Source organism: Lithobates pipiens, unplaced genomic scaffold (genome assembly GCF_037356315.1).
Source record: "Lithobates pipiens isolate NorthernLeopardFrog02 unplaced genomic scaffold, aLitPip1_a1.2 Scaffold_10, whole genome shotgun sequence".
NCBI classification, from domain to species: domain Eukaryota; kingdom Metazoa; phylum Chordata; class Amphibia; order Anura; family Ranidae; genus Lithobates; species Lithobates pipiens.
The window spans coordinates 150,946,216-150,961,430 of record NW_027507686.1 but is presented as its reverse complement, the minus strand read 5'-3'; positions in this window follow the sequence as shown (position 1 = coordinate 150,961,430).

Sequence of the window (15,215 nt, the reverse complement as noted above, 5' to 3'; positions counted from 1 at the left end):
TATAGATTTCTGCTATTTCAATGCAAGTCTCGGAGGACCATTTGAATCCATATTAATTTCCTTTCTGGCAGTTATATGGCTGAGTATGAACTGCACTATTTTACGTTTAATATGTCAGTAATTTAGTAATGTGTAAACTAATTATGCACAGATATTAATGTAATCGGTTTGGGGAGCTATAAAATCAATGTGTTTGTACAAGCAGCATTTAGTCCAGCAATATGTTGTACAGTCATATATCAGATCCTGATAATTATGTTAAAAGGTTGTATTCATATTTATGAGCTCATAGTCTATTAACACACATGCATACTTTTATTTAAATACTATTAATATGTACATACATGCAGAGGGGGATGCTGTCCAGCATATAAAGTTTTACAATAACAACTAATGGATCTAGTTAACACTATAATGTTCAAAGAGGGGCATTTAGTGCTTGGAGATTGGCAATGGTACCTTTTTGGCACAGGAACAATGGTTCCCAAGGCAGAAAATAGGAGTATGCAGAAGAAGGAGTTACTTTTAGGAGTTGGGTTTATTCACTGTTGATTCAGGCATTCTGGGGTCTAGTTTAGTGTTAAGTGGTATGGCATTGCATTAACTTCAGGCAAAAACATTTTTCTAGTTTAGCTTATAGTGGCTTGTTGGGGTGTTAGGAAAGCAACCAAGACTCAGAGAAGTTCTTCCAAATACTTGAAAAAGTGTGTTAAACAAATCTCAAGGAGGCTACCATGAACGTTTTCCATGTGGTCCACAGAGGATCAAATATATAAAAAACAAAAGGAAAAAGAAAACATAGTGAAGTACTGCCGGTAATTTAGAAGCTGCACATTTTACAAACACCACTCATGGGAAAGATGAAAAATACAGGCATCAATGTAGGTACAGGTTCACATGTGTGGCATCCACAGACACCAGAAGTTGGGTCACTAGTATGTAAACAGGAAATGCGTCAATGCATTTCGCCCCTTCTCCAGGGCATCATCAAGGACATTACCATAGAGTCCAAAGATTTACAGTTATCATTCTGTAATCAAGATAACACAAGATGTCAACCACCCATATATTTCAGGGGTTGCCAATATCTTCTTTTGGGCTCTTCTTTAAAAAAAAAAAAATGTTGACTTTCTTTAATGCTGCATACACATGCCCGGACTTCCCTGCAGAAAAGGTCAGATAGAATCATTTCATCGTATATTCCAATTGTGTGTGGGCTTTAGCGGACTTTTTTTTAAAGTCTGAGGGACCTAGAAATACAACATGTTTTAAATCTTTCCAACGGAATCAATTCCTATCGGGAAAACCGTTCATCTGTATGCTAGTCCCATGGGCAGCTATTGGCTACTGGCTATTGAACTTCCTTTTCTAGTCCCATTGTACGTTATCACATTCGAAACAAACAGACTTTGTGTGATCGTGTGTAGGCAAGTCCGTTCGGTCGGAACTCCATCAGAAACTCCATTGGAAAGACTGTCAGAGTTTATTTTGATGGAAAGGCCGGTCGTGTGTACGTGGCATAAGGGTAATTCTTCCTAATGTGGATGCAAATAGCAATAAAAATTTGGCAGAAGCACAGATGCTCCACCAATCTACTCAAAACCAATTAGGACTCTACTGCAATTAAATTACAGTACTGCATATTATTTTAGGTTTTAGGTTAAGTGTTTTGCTGGGGATAAGCATTAAAAGATTTGAATCCTCCTGATCTGGAAGGAGGAATACTTGTACAATAGATAGAGGGTGTACAATGTGTATCTTTTCTTTTCCTTTCACCCTTTTCTCTTGATTTTTTTTTCTTTACTTTTTTCTTCCTCTCCTCTTTCTTTTGCATGCTGGTTTAACTCATATGCCATTGTTGGTCCTGTATGGTCCTGTATGACTTCTTTTCATATGTACCGAGGAAGGGCTAATAGAATTCCACAGAATCATAAAGCTTGTAGTTAACTACATGATACAACATTGTATTGTTTTCTTGATGATTATTAGCGTGATTATTATTATTAGTGTTATTGCTGTTTTCAGTGTGTTTAGGTTTTATTATCAATTACAGCCCTGTTACCTGACCAAATAACAGGAAGTTACTCATAGGTTTGTTATTTGCTGATACGTTTCTGTAAATATTACTATTTGTCACGGCCTTTTTGTTATTTCTGCTAACACTAATAAAACGTATTGGAAAAGAAGGTGTTTTGATCTTGGCGAAATTTTAATGATATGCATTAAAACATTGCAATTTTTTACTTGTATTGAAATGCATTGGTGCCTCATGCCCTACTTTAAAATCCAATATACTATCTGTAAAGTACACTGTGAGAACCATAAATTATCTTTGTTTGCTCTTTTTAAAGTAGAACTGTGGCCAAACTATGGGAACTAATTATTTATATACTCTTTACAAGCAGAATATAAGCTTTAAGGGGGGTATGGCAACCATGCTCCTGAATGGATGACCTGAGCAGACAGCTCTGCTCCAGCGATAGGAATCCTAGCTTACTAAGGTGATCCTAACAAGCCCCCACCGACCAACTCACCCCCAAAGTGCCGCACAACACATCGGGATGGCCTGCAAGAGGAAAGAATCGTCCCAACTGAAGAAATTATTACATTTCTTCCCTCCAACGGCCCGCAGCCCGATCCAAGATGGCGCCAGCGCCATCTCTCTGGCCTCCTCCAGCGACTCCAGCTCGGCCACACAGAACCAGGCCTCACAGGGAAACCCCAGCCACATATCTCCTGATGCCTCCATGCCATTATCCCGCAGCCTGGCTAAATCAAAGCCCCGCATGGCATCGGATTTCTGCAACGACAAGGTGAGCACATATCATGAGTCTATGGAAGACACCAGAGAACTTCCTGAAACAATTAACACTTTCCCCAATGCAAATCAGCCCATATATGAATCCACACTAAAGGAAATGCTTGTCTCCCTCCGCAGCTCCCTTCATGCTGAAATGGAGTGCACGAGAAGTTTTAAAACCAAAGTAAATGATCTAGGGGAGAGGGTGAATCATGTGGAGCAGAAAATTGGGGAATATGCTTCTAGATAAAATTCACTGGTAGATGCCCATAGTGACATATCTGTTGAGGTGACCTGGCTCAAGGCCAAGGTGGCTGACCTCGAGGACAGGTCAAGAAGGAAAACTTAAAACTGCGAGGTGTCCCTGAAGCCACACTACCTGTGCAATTGCAGCAATATGCCCAGGATCTCATGAAAGCTTTTCTACCTGAATTATCTGAATCAGATTTGGTAATAGACAGAATTCATCGCCTACCCAAGCCACCCCATCTCCCTGACAACATCCCAAGAGATCTTTTGATGCAAGTACATTTTTTCATGCAAAGAAGTGTTTCATGATGGCGTTTCGCAAAAATAGACAACCTGAGAAATACTCCTCCATTCAACTTTTTGCTGACCTTTCACAATTTACTGCGTAGAGGAGCAAGTCCCTATTACCTATCACAAAAGCTCTACGCAATAATGACATTGCCTGCCGCTGGGGATACCCATCTAAGCTGACTGTAAGGGTAGGGAGAGTCAAGAGTTAAGTTTATACTCATTTTATTATACTAGAAACTGCTTGCAAAATATATACATATTTGATATATATGTTTTAGCTTCACTTGCAAGGCTTTTGCAAGTTCCTTCTGAAGTGCAAAATCACTTGGAAAACAGGATGCGCTTGTGGTCGCAGCTGGCATTTAAAGTTTTACAGACATAGAACATTGTAAGGCAAAATTAAATATTGTGGTTTTATGTTCAAATTATGATAGACAGCTTAAGGTCATAAAAAACATATTTTTATATATATGTCTGGGGACCTTTTCTTATCAAAATGTCCCCTAAAAAATTCCGCTTAATGTATGATGAACATAAATGTGGATGTATATGATTGGTCATTCAAAAAGGTCATTATGTCTTGTATGTCTTGTAAAATTCTGATTGGCTGACAAGAGGCCTTCCCTCTGTCTTTATGCAATGTTTGAAGCACATAAAAGTGGTATACAGGAAATAAAGACTTTGTATTCATGATTAACCATCAACGCATATGGTAGTCTGATTTACTCAATCGATTGAGAGGGCTTTCCAGTGATTGAGTGGGTTCAAGTCCAGCTCGCGCTAATCAAGGAGGGGCGCACCTTACACTGACCACCACACGAGATGACAGCACATCTTTAATCAACAACCTTGAAGAAGGGCTCAAACTCCTTCGGGCCTGGGACATGCTTCCTGAACAAACCAATGAAGGACCACCCTCCACATTTAAGATGGAGACCCAGAATACCTGCAAGTAGTTTCCTACAAAAAGAGTAACAAAAAATAAAACCTGAACACCATGGCTTCCAAACGTATCTTACTTCACTCAATTCCTATAGCACTGTGGAGTTCAGTAATACTGCCATCAGATTCACGTAGAAATCTTCCTTTTTACCTTGTTGTTTTAAACCCTTTGAAATGACTTGTTTTTTGTGTTATTGTGGGTTTTTTTTCTCCCCTCTTTTACCACATCCTATCCAAAATGGACTCGCTTCTGATATGGAAAGAAAGTTAGCACAAGGTTTGTAATTGATTGGATGTCACCCAGGATGAGAATGTCTGGATCTTCTTGAGGTACTGTCTTCAGCACTCACATTGACTAACCATGGTGATTAACATAGTCTCCTTTAATGTGCACGGTGTTGTGAATTCATGAAGAAATACATTTAATATTCGCTGGCAGAGATGAGAGATTTCAGTAGGCCTAAAAAAAGGTGGATGATCTATAGTGTTGATATTCTTGAACTGTGACCTCTTGGAGAACTTTAAAGCAAAGTACAAGATCTCACAGGTTTTTTAAAATGTTAAAAGGATTAGTTCTTTTTAAACTTTTACAAAACCTGTGTTGAAACAAGAGACTGAAACAATGGTATTTTCTGTCACCAAAAAGCTGTTTACTGATTTTGTTGGTTAGAGTGAGAAGACCAAACTTGCATAAGTATTTATCACATGGAAATAACCCTTAACTAGAAAACCCCATTGTGCGTAAGTAAAAAGACAGTTTGGACAATATACAGCCATGCAAATAGCTGACACCTTGTCCAACAAAACCTATTGTAGGACACAACTAAGCCATTCAATCATTTATTGGAATCTCAGAGTTCATCTCAAAACATGCTGTAAGATTCATATACCAGTATCATCCATATTTTTCTAAGCCATTCGAATTATATATAGGTCACAACAGAGATATTATAATTTTAGTATCTAATGATCTAAAGAACTTTGTCATAAAGAAATTGTATATGAAAGTGTGATCATAATTAGAAGTGTTTTAGCAACAAATTAGTATTATGAAAAACATATAATCATGATTATAACTGTATAAGAATTTAACCTATGTTTAGATAAACAAATATTGATTGGATACCCGAATTATACATGTATCCATATAGATAATAATTGTATGTGATATTGTTTGATATATATCTAACCTGTGTCCTTTCTAAATGGACTAAAGATTAATAGATATACATTGATATGCATATATATCACCATTTTATGCACGTGATTAATCAATAATTATGTTAAGCATATTTTATATTATACTATCATTCCTGAACACTCAAGATATATTCGTTAGAACATATATTAAAAACGAACGCATATTATAGAAATAAAAATATTAACTTAAAGAGATAAAACACCAAACACATGTGAGACACCTGGTGGTTGAAGGTGCTATTACCTTAAAATCATGAGACTACTGGGAAAGGTGATCATTAAGTCTGCCTTCCAATAGGAAAGCGACAGATACCCTCTGGGCAGAACTTAGTATAATTTTATGATCTTTTTGTTTAAGAGGATATTTAAGAAACTAAAAAGATAGTCAGAGAGGAGCTGGGGGGAGAGAGTCAGGGGGAAGCTTAGGGACCCCCCCGAGAAGGGACACTGGAAGACTCCCAGACAACTGACACTCATGCACCATGCATGGATACACATTTTTACATTCATGAAGATCCCTGCTCCTTGGAACTCAGAGGTCACACAAAGTAATTCCTCTGTAAAAGGATCCATGTTGAAGCCACGGCAGCCATCTTAAAATTCCTGGTAACCAACACTCCACACTAATAGTCATAATAGGAAATGGGTAAATATATGTTTATCATCTATTCTATGTTCTCTTAAATATTGTTTTTTTTTGAATATTCTATTATTGAAAATATTTCTCCCAAATCAATAACCGCCTTTTCGATTTTTCTCTAAATTTAATTTTTCATTATAAATTTCCTTTTGCATAAATGCCAATTTTATTGACAAACAAATGTCTAATTTATTTCACATTGTTAACCACTTACTTACCTGCAGTATAGTAACGGTTGGACGTGTGAAATACAGACATTCTGTTTAATTGTCAATTATCAAAAGGTTATTGATTCTACCGAGAAGTGATAATGGTGATAATTGTGTCCAAGGTACTACTACGCCCAGTTTGAGTGTGTTTCCATTAATTGTCAAAATGATCAAGTAATGCAATCTGTATTTTAATATTTCATGTAAATATTTGTCTTTTGTCAACCAATAAATGTAACTATTTTGTATGATCACTTGTCTCCGTGAATAAGTTTCACATATATAGACTGTGTCATATAGATTGATTCTGTATCTTAAAAATATCTTTGTTAAAAATTACTTAATAAATATTGTGCGGGAAAATGTCCTTAAAAAGCACAACAACGGGCTGAATCACCTGGAAAAAAAGATCCTCTCTATGGAAAGAAGCCCTGAAACTGCACGCTGATATCCTGTGCATACAGGAGTCGCACTTCCTTGCCTCTAACCCACCCTGTTTCCAACACAAAAACTACCCTCATGTATATCTGGCCTCGGCTTCATTAAAACAAAAAGGAGTGATTATCACCATTTAAGACTTCATGGCCGTTGTCACTAAAAAAGTAATATCGGACTCAGAAGGGAGATATTTGATCCTTGTTGGAGGGTTCACCTACTGGACTTACACAATAGCCAATCTTCATGCGCCCAATATCTAGCAAATACGATTCCTTAAAAGAATCCTCAACAAACTCACAGTGGTCAAGAAAGGTACCCTAATCATTTATGAGGACTACAACATCACAGCGGACTACACTGTGGACACAACTACTATATCTACATGCCCCTTGCCTATGCTACAGTCTATACTTCATAAAGCGTCACTACACCTTCCACTCCTCCAGACATAACTCATACTCATGTTTAGATATGATTATTGTGGACAGAAACCGCTTACAGGTGGTATCCTCCTCCACTATCCACAAGATCTTGTGGTCTGACCATGCACCTGTCTGGATAACGTTGATGGAGGAGAATACCCCTAGCCCTGCTTATGTATGGCAAGCTAACTCCAATCTGCTTCAGATGCCGTTTTATGTAACTTCCTTAACTAATCACCTGAAGGAATACTTAAATACTGAATCAGTGTCTGATCCCACCACCCTATGGTGGGCCCACAAGGCCTTTATCAGGGGCATTATCCTACAAATTAGCTCAAAAATTAAAAAACATAGAACACATAAACTAGACCACCTGCTTGGTGAGATAAAATCATTAGAAACTCAAAAAAACACACCAAATGCTGACATAGTAAATAAGCTGATCAAGGCTTCTACTCATGGTAAACATATTAATGCCCTAAAGTTATAACACTACTCCTCTGGAAACAGAGAAGGTAAGTTTCTAGCCCAAAGGTTGAAAAAATCTAAGTCCCGAACAAAAATACCCTATCTAATCCGTGAGACAGACAAGAATAAAACATTTAATCCCAAAGACATTGCAAATGCCTTTGCTGATTATTATTCGTCATTATACAACCTTAAAAATTACCCTAGCATCCCACAACGCACAGATGATATCATCCAAGGCTTTTTAGCAAACTGGTGCCAGATGGATTACCGAACAACTATTACAAGATATTTTCTAATATACTAGCTCCAACACTAAATTCCGTCTTCTCCCAAGCCATATACTCTGCTTCATTTCCCTCCGAGATGCTTAAGGCATATATAGTCACCATCCCCAAACCAGGGAAAGATCCCACTACCCCATCCAACTTCAGACCCATATTGCTCCTAAATACAGATGTTAAGCTCTGTGCAAAAATCCTAGCCCATAGACTACTCCACATCCTACCCACACTAATAAACCCAGACCAAGCAGGCTTTACCTCAGGAAGACAAGCATCAGATGCCACACATAGGTTTCTCTATATCATCCAATATGCAAAATCCTGTTGGGTTCTTTTTCTGCTCCTCTGTATGCGGAGAAGGCATTCGACAGGATATATTGGGGATACATGACTCACACTTTCAAAAGATTTGACTTTGATGGACCCATTCTTTTTGGTATACTAGCTCTCTATTCATCTCTCTCAGCTCTCAGCCCTTCCACACATCAAATAGAATGAGGCAAGGGTGCCCTGTGTCCCCCTCAATTTTCAATCTTCTCATAGAACCCTTAGCTGAGAAAATCAGGGCACACCCAAATATTGCAGGCTTCTCCCTTCAGGACAAATCCCACAATATAGGTCTCTTTGCAGATGATATTATCCTGTTTATACCTCATCATCCTGATCTCTACCCCATGTCCATAGTATTCTCAACAGTTTTGGCCAAGACTTCTACTACAAGGTGAACTGTTCAAAGTCACTCATACTACCAATAGGATTAACCCCCCACCCCCCCCCCCTCACCACCACCACCACCAATCCCACCTGAAATTTTTCTTTTCCTTACTCATGGAGTTGAGACAATATAACCTATCTAGGACTTCAACTAACAACAGACCTATCAAAATTGCCAGATATAAATTACCTTCCACTGATAGACAAACTAAAGTGAAGGAACCAAACACTTGGCTAAAGTTGAACTATCCTGGTCAGGCCACCTGGCATCATTTAAAATGCTCCTACTCCCTCAAATTTTGTACATTTTCTGTACTCTCCCTATTCCACTCAATCCTACAATCCTACACACCTCCGGTCACTGAATTCTCTCCTGAAACAATATATCTGTAGTTTAAAAGACCCAGGTGTTCCAAAACTCTTCTAACAAAACATAGATCAGTGGGTGGTATGGGATTCACTGAATTTACAGGACTACTACCATGCATCTTTACTTACCCAACTGAAGACATGGTTCACAACCACATCAGACTCCCTTTGGCACAACATCAAACAAGCTTTAAGCCCCACCTTAGACCTTTGCTCCTTACTATTTCTCGACATTTGGAAACCTTTCCCCTACAACAACTCCCTTTAACCATACAAGCCTCCTTAATAGCCTGGAGAGACCTCTACAAATTGACATCCCCACCCTCCAAAATAATTGATGTTCCCATCCCTATCGACATTCTGTCAAAAGCAATCTCCAATATTACACTCCTTAATTGGCAAAGTAAAGGCATCACCCACATTGCAGACTTATTTCACAATAACTGCCTTAAGACTTTTTACACTCTCAAAACAGAATATAAACTTTCACTCAGAGACACCTACAAATATTATCAAATTTCCCACTTTCTAGGATCCCTAAAGATCCACCACATATATGTCTATGACACAGCATGGAAATTCTATACAATAACATCTATATCCTCCAAGTGCATTCCCCTCTTCTACAATCGTTTCCAGCACAAACTCACCTTTACTAAAATCCCCCCTTGTCTAAAATGGGAAACTGACTTAAAAATGACTTAGATAAAACCTATACAACCCTGCAATGGCAAAATGCCCTCAATATAATATACAAAGCATCTAAATGTGTTAACCATTGGGAACTCTGCCAAAAAATAACACTGAGGTGGTACCTCACACCATACTGGATGTCCAAGTTCTCCCAGACTAACTCCCCTCTCTGCTGGAGAGATTGTGGAGGAGTGGGTAACATCATGCATGTATTATGGTCATGTAAACACCTCACTAGCTTGTGGCACAGCATATTTCAGTAAATCTCCTCAATTACTGGTATCTTCACTCCCCCAGACTCCGTAATGGCTCTGTTAAACTTAGGCATTGAGGCTTTCCCTCCATAATTCCTCACAGTGGTCACACATATATTTTTGGCAGCCAGATCACTCATAATGAAAAACTGGAAATCAAATGTAGTACCGACTATATCTGAAACACTAAAAACCACACAATCTCACTACGTCTATGAATCATTACTTGCCAAAAATTGTGGTTCTAACAAGAAATTTGACACGCAATGGGGGATCTGGAGGGAGAGGCTTAATATGACCCAATGATATATATGATCTGCAATCTATGCTAAGAAAAAAACAAAAACTACATAGTTACCTTTCCTTATTCAATTGATAACTTAGGATTGTCCATCTCACTACAACCTTACCATTACCTTGGTTGTATGCCCATTATCTTCCTTTTGTTATGTTTTCTTGTCCCTTATATTATTTTTCTCGTAACCTGTATTTTATATATATATATATTTTTTTTTTTTTTGATATTTTATTTAATTCCTTCCCTTAGCATACTCTGTGATTAATATTACCACCAATTACTTATTGTACATTTACATTGTTCATGACAGATTTTGACAGATATTTGTTTAGGCTATGCTTCCTTTCTCTACTTTGTATTAAGTTGTTTCATTTGTTTTATACTGTGAAAATTTTTTAATAAAAATAAAAAATACTGTGTAAGCTTTAAAACAACCCACAATGATCTCTGGAGCAATTCATTCTCAAATGTTATCATAGACTGCAAACTTTGAGATTAATTTGCTCTATATTGACTATAGAGGTACAGCGAGGACTTTTTATAAAGTTTATTTACAGTTTTTTAGATTGTATGTGACAACAAAATGTAAAAAAAAAAGCATAGGGCGTACACCTTTGCAATATATGCATATTTCCCTAGGTTGCATCCATTAAAAACCCTGCAAGTAAAAAAACAAAAAAACAAAACAAAACGCATGCTATATATTTGGTTGTACTCTGCGCTTAGGTATGGGGTAGGCTGCTGCCTTCCTTGAGGTAGTCCCAACTGGAAGCCCCTTAAAAATTATTTGTGTATAGGTATAGGTTTGGTGGCGCTACCCGTCACCTGAAGAGTGATCCTCCACAGTGAGTCACTCTTTCCGGGTGAATGTGCAAGCAGGGAGGGTGTTTTTTAACTTCCGTCACCTGAAAAGTGAACCACTATTTGGGTTGCTTATCCCAGGTGGACAGTGGGGAAAAGAGTATTATCCGTGTTCTTTTTAACAGAGGGTGTTTGTATATTAATTTGTGTTCCTATTTCAGTGATATTTCTATCCCTGTGATAACTTTGCACTATAGACCCTGGTCTATAGTGCCTGTCTGCAGTGGCTCTGGTATAGCAGGTATAGGAGGGAGCTGATGTCTGGTCTTCTATCTCCACATATTTCCAGACTGCACTCTGATTTAAGATACACACTTTTAGCCACTTTTGTTTTCCATCACACAGAAGTTGTAACCATACTACAATAAGCAATCCTAGGTTGAGGTCTTTCATTGCAATATATCTACTGGAAGTGGAGAGACCCTGGAGGGTCTAAGGTGTCCAAACACCCCAGCATCTATTGAGCTAAGGAGGAGGTGATCATCCCATGAACTGCCTAGACACTGGAAATTCTGAGATTACATGCAATATTTTTTGGACTTCAATGAAATGTTAGTTTAAGTGTACCAGATTCTGGAGTTTTTTAGAAATCTTTCACTGGACTTGTCTTGTGTCTTTTTCATTGCACTTATTTTTACTGTATTTTTAAGTTTATCTTTTATCACTTTATAAAGATTTTATTTATATTGTTTACAATAAACTATTAGTTACACATGATCAAGGCCTCGATGTGATAGATTTCCAATCTAACTGGAAGGCACATGCAGACCTGATAAGAAACATATTATAAAAATAAAAACATTTTTCTGAGAATGCAAACAAGGGTAATGACATTGTACACCTATTTAGAAAATTAAGTAATCTTATGGAAACTAAATATTAAAAAAATATTATGCACAGAATCCAATCGAGGGAGCAGTAATGGAGGGGATTGAAACAGGACTTAGGAACAAATCTTTTTTTAATCCTAAAATTGTGAATAATAAGTATGTTGACATGTTCAAACGACTTGTCACAGCTGACCTTGAGAAATTATTGATTAAAAAAGTATATGAACAGAGGGATATCAAAAAAGGTATCAAACTTTTGGAAGCACGTAAAGATATTGTTGTTCGCCCAAGGGGGAATTATGGTACTATCTACTATCCAGTATAAACAGGAAATTAATAAGATATTGGAAGATAGAGAGACCTATGAAACGCTAAATACAAATCCTATAAAGCAATATATAAAGCAAAAACCTATAAAGAAATATAAGAAAGAATTAGCAGAGTTAGTCCAATATGGAGTGAATAAAAATATATTGAATAAGCATGAAACTATTTAGTACCTACCGCATGTAGAACTCCAGTTATATACTATATACCAAAAATTCAGAAGGACAGGAGAAACCCCCCCAGGTAGACCATTGGTCAGTGGGATTGAGTCTCTAACCGCTAGGTTGGGAGAGTACATAGATCTCCAGCCCTTAGTAAGGGATACTAGAGTATTCCTTAAAGATAAAAAACACACGTGACAATTTCTTAAACAATGCAACACAGTCTCATTATATACTAATATAGATCACCATGGAGCTATACAAGCAGTTAAGTGGGCGTTAAAAAGAAGTAAGAAGTATATACGTAAGGAATGAAAGTTTATTTGAAAGAGTTTGAAATTTTGTTTGACAAATTATTTGACAATTATTTTTCAAAGAGTATCAGAAACACAAGGTATTACTGATCCAAGCGATTAAAATGGAAAACAAGTTGTCAGTGCATTGTAGCTGCTGTTATAAAAGTAAATCAATCAGAAAAATGCAAAGATAAAATATAAATAAAATACCCTGGAATTTAGCAGCGCTTAAAACACACATAACCAAAGATATTAAAGTGCAGAGTGCCAAATATACATACACGATCCAAACATTCACATATATATAATAAAGTTCAATAAAAAGTCCATAGAATAAATGCAGTGCTCCGTGATCCCTCAGAAACGTAGGACTGCTTCAAAGACTATACACCATCACCACAAGAAGAAACCTCACGCTCAAAGTGATCCCCTTTAGTAATGCACTTACCCCAAAAGGGGTAACCATGAGCCTTAAAATCCCCAGAGAGTACTGCATATGCCGCTAATGTGGACTGGAATCCTTCCAAGCACAGCAATCCTATCATAGGTAAACCTGGACTCTGCTTTATACTACAAATTGAAATCCTGTTCTTGCATAAAACACAGTGATCATTGGGATTGCTCACCACAACAGCCATGCAAAGGAAAAAAGGATTCTCATAGCATAAAACCGTTTTTATGTAAGACCGTCTCCACACACAATAAAAATACGCTTACATGATGAAATCAATCAAACAGCATTAAAGATATTTGCGTCAATACCACACAGCGTTAAGTCAATTCTCACCACTTCCTAAGATGTTATTTGGACTAGGTGAGACCCAGGATGACACACGCTGAGGCTGGTAGACAGGACAGCTGCTTGGACATGCTCTAACGTGTTTCATAATCACGTCTTCCTCAGAGGGTTCAACTGCTTATGTGAACCAAACTTAAGTATGTGGTCACACTGTTGGAGGTGAGTGCATTCACACGGGGGGGAGAATGTGTGTGAAATCACCCTCTTCTGATTAGGATTATCATCACCAGAGTCACTTTTTGGACAGTAATACGTATAATACCCCAATTTGCACATTTGTCTCTGTGGATTGGACACTTGATATTAAGGAATAATACTACATTTCTTTCACTGTGAGCTTGCTTGTTACACACAAAAATATGTTTATAGTTACTTTTTTTAGCAATATTGATTTTCATTGTTTATATCACTAATCACTGTATGCATTTGTAAGGTTCAGTATCACACAGCGCTGCATTTTTTGTTTTTTGAAGAAATATATTATAATCTTGCACATGCACTTGCACTTTCAATTCTATAGTGCAAAGTTATCACAGGGATAAAAATATCACTGACATAGGAACACAAATTAATATACAAACACCCTCTGTTAAAGAGAACACGGATTATACTATTTTCCCCACTGTCCACCTGGGATAAGTGACCCAAATAGTGGTTCACATTTCAGGTGACAGATGTAAAAAAAAAACACCCTCCCTTCTTGTACATTCACCCGGGAAAAAGTGACTCACTGTGGAGTATCACTCGTGACAGGCAGCACCACCAAATCTATACCTATCTATAAATTTAAAAAAAGCATGCTGATCTGCCATAAATGCAGCTCCTAAGCGTGGATTAACAACACTGTGGGGTTGATTAGTGATTACCGGAGATTGCAAAATCTGGTACAGCTGTTCATGGTAGCCAATCAACTAAGTTCAGCTTGCTCAATTAAAACTGGGAATTGATTGGTTTCTATGCAGAGATGCACCAGATTGTTTACTTTCCAGTTTTAGTAAATCAACCCCTCAGAAAGGTAGCAAAAGTAACTATTTAGCATGTTGTAGAAAGACTTTCTGCAAAACAAAAGTTTACCATTTACAAATGTACAAAAATGATTCAATTAACAACGTACATTTATTGAGGTCATAGGTCAAGGCAACAGCTATTTTTTTGCAGTTTATTTGAAAAGGCTAATTAAGACTTTGTGCATTAAAAGAAAAACGGTCAAACACAATCTACAAATGATTTAACCTAATATGGGGCTTTTCAATTGCTCAGTGTCAAAGTTAATTTATTTCACCTGAAAGTCTATACTTGCCTGCACAGACAGTACTACGGATTTTGGAGAAAAGTGCAGTTGCTACATTCTACATTTATTGCTGCATTGAGAGTTTGTCCTGTGACTACATGGAAATGTAGGCCGCACCTATCCCTCCTTCAGTACCCAATTTACCTTTAATAAATAAATAAACATACTCACGACTTACTTGGAATATAATTGGCAGAGGCACGTTTATTGGTGTAAACTGTAAATAACTTAAATCAATCCAATCATTTAATTATTTCATAAAATTCTCACTTGTAAATAATAAATATAAACAGCTCAGGCTTCAGGACTCGAGCAATACCGTATATTAAAAAATAAGCCCCACCAGCCAGGGCTTGAATTATCAAGTCCGGCCTACCCC